Source organism: Triticum urartu, chromosome 7A (genome assembly GCF_056163025.1).
Source record: "Triticum urartu cultivar PI428250 chromosome 7A, HENAU_Tu73, whole genome shotgun sequence".
NCBI lineage: Eukaryota > Viridiplantae > Streptophyta > Magnoliopsida > Poales > Poaceae > Triticum > Triticum urartu.
In genome coordinates, this window is record NC_141879.1 from 677,983,083 (window position 1) to 677,986,131 (window position 3,049).

The following is a 3,049-nucleotide window of genomic DNA, read 5'->3' on the forward strand; positions in this document are numbered from 1 at the left end:
CTTGTCAAGGTACGCACTTTGTGAAAGACCGATGAGGCGTCTCGATCTATCTCTATAGATCTTGATGCCTAATATATAAGCAGCTTCTCCAAGGTCCTTCATTGAAAAACACTTGTTCAAATAGGCCTTTATGCTTTCCAAGAATTCTATATCATTTCCCATCAACAGTATGTCTTCCACATATAATATGAGAAATGCTACAGAGCTCCCACTCACTTGTAAACGCAGGCTTCTCCATAAGTCTGCATAAACCCAAACGCTTTGATCATCTCATCAAAGCGAATGTTCCAACTCCGAGATGCTTGCACCAGCCCATAGATTGAGCGTTGGAGCTTGCACACCTTGTTAGCATTCTTAGGATCGACAAAACCTTCCGGCTGCATCATATACAATTCTTCCTTAAGAAAGCCGTTAAGGAATGCCGTTTTGACGTCCATTTGCCATATCTCATAATCATAGAATGCGGCAATTGCTAACATGATTCGGACGGACTTCAACTTCGCTACGGGTGAGAAAGTCTCATCGTAGTCAACCCCTTGAACTTGTCGATAACCCTTAGCGACAAGTCGAGCCTTATAGATGGTCACATTACCATCCGCGTCTGTCTTCTTCTTAAAGATCCATTTATTTTCTATGGCTCGCCGATCTTCGGGCAAATCAGTCAAAGTCCATACTTTGTTTTCATACATGGATTCTATCTCGGATTTCATGGCTTCTAGCCATTTGTCGGAATCTGGGCCCGCCATCACTTCTTCATAGTTCGAAGGTTCACCGTTGTCCAACAACATGATTTCCAAGACAGGGTTGCCGTACCACTCTGGTGCAGAACGTGTCCTTGTGGACCTACGAAGTTCAGTAGGAGCTTGATCCGAAGTATCTTGATCATCATCATTAACTTCCTCTCTAATCGGTGCAGGCACCACAGGAACATTTTCCTGAGCTGCGCCACTTACCGGTTCAAGAGGTAATACTTCATCAAGTTCTACCTTCCTCCCACTTATTTCTTTCGAGAGAAACCCTTTCTCTAGAAAGGACCCATTCTTGGCAACAAAGATCTTGCCTTCAGATCTGAGGTAGAAGGTATACCCAACAGTTTCTTTAGGGTATCCTATGAAGACGCATTTTTCCGACTTGGGTTCGAGCTTTTCAGGTTGAAGTTTCTTGACATAAGCATCGCATCCCCAAACTTTTAGAAACGACAGCTTAGGTTTCTTCCCAAACCATAATTCATACGGTGTCGTCTCAACGGATTTCGACGGAGCCCTATTTAAAGTGAATGCGGAAGTCTCTAAAGTATAGCCCCAAAATGATAGCGGTAAATCGGTAAGAGACATCATAGATCACACCATATCTAATAGAGTGCGATTACGATGTTTGGACACACCATTACGCTGAGGTGTTCCAGGCGGCGTTAGTTGTGAAACTATTCCACATTTTCTTAAGTGTGTGCCAAATTCGTGACTCAAGTATTCTCCCCCACGATCTGATCGCAAGAACTTGATTTTCCTGTCACGTTGATTCTCAACCTCACTCTAAAATTCCTTAAACTTTTCAAAGGTCTCAGACTTGTGTTTCATTAAGTAGACATACCCATATCTACTCAAGTCATCAGTGAGGGTGAGAACATAACGATAGCCACCACGAGCCTCAACACTCATTAGACCGCACACATCAGTATGTATGATTTCCAATAAGTTGGTTTCTCGCTCCATTGTTCCTGAGAACGGAGTCTTGGTCATTTTACCCATGAGGCATGGTTCGCACGTGTCAAATGATTCGTAATCAAGAGACTCTAAAAGTCCATCTGCATGGAGCTTCTTCATGCGTTTGACACCTATGTGACCAAGGCGGCAGTGCCACAAGTATGTGGGACTATCATTATCAACCTTACATCTTTTGGTATTCACACTATGAATATGTGTAGCATTACGCTCGAGATTCATTAAGAATAAACCATTCACCATCGGAGCATGACCATAAAACATATCTCTCATATAAATAGAACAACCATTATTCTCGGATTTAAATGAGTAGCCATCTCGAATTAAACGAGATCCTGATACAATGTTCATGCTCAAAGCTGGCACTAAATAGCAATTATTGAGGTTTAAAACTAATCCCGTAGGTAAATGTAGAGGTAGCGTGCCGACGGCGATCACATCGACCTTGGAACCATTCCCGACGCGCATCGTCACCTCGTCCTTCGCCAGTCTCCGCTTATTCCGCAGCTCCTGCTTTGAGTTACAAATGTGAGCAACCACACCGGTATCAAATACCCAGGAGCTACTACGAGTACTGGTAAGGTACACATCAATTACATGTATATCACATATACCTTTCGTGATGCCGGCCTTCTTGTCCGCTAAGTATTTGGGGCAGTTCCGCTTCCAGTGACCACTTCCCTTGCAATAAAAACACTCAGTCTCGGGCTTGGGTCCATTCTTTGGCTTCTTCCCGGCAGCTTGCTTACCGGGCGCGGCAACTCCCTTGCCGTCCTTCTTGAAGTTATTCTTACCCTTGCCTTTCTTGAACTTAGTGGTTTTATTCACCATCAACACTTGATGTTCCTTTTTGACTTCTACCTCTGCTGATTTCAGCATTGCAAATACTTCAGGAATGGTCTTTTCCATCCCCTGCATATTGAAGTTCATCACAAAGCTCTTGTAGCTCGGTGGAAGCGACTGAAGGATTCTGTCAATGACCGCGTCATCCGGGAGATTAACTCCCAGCTGAGTCAAGCGGTTATGCAACCCAGCCATTTTGAGTATGTGCTCGCTGACAGAACTATTTCCCTCCATCTTACAGCTGAAGAACTTGTCGGAGACTTCATATCTCTCGACCCGGGCATGAGCTTGAAAAACCATTTTCAGCTCTTCAAACATTTCATATGCTCCGTGTCTCTCAAAACGCTTTTGGAGCCCCGGTTCTAAACTGTAAAGCATGCCGCACTGAACGAGGGAGTAATCATCAGCACGTGTCTGCCAAACGTTCATAACGTCTTGGTTCTGTGGGACGAGTGCGTCACCTAGCGGTGCTTCTAGGACATAAT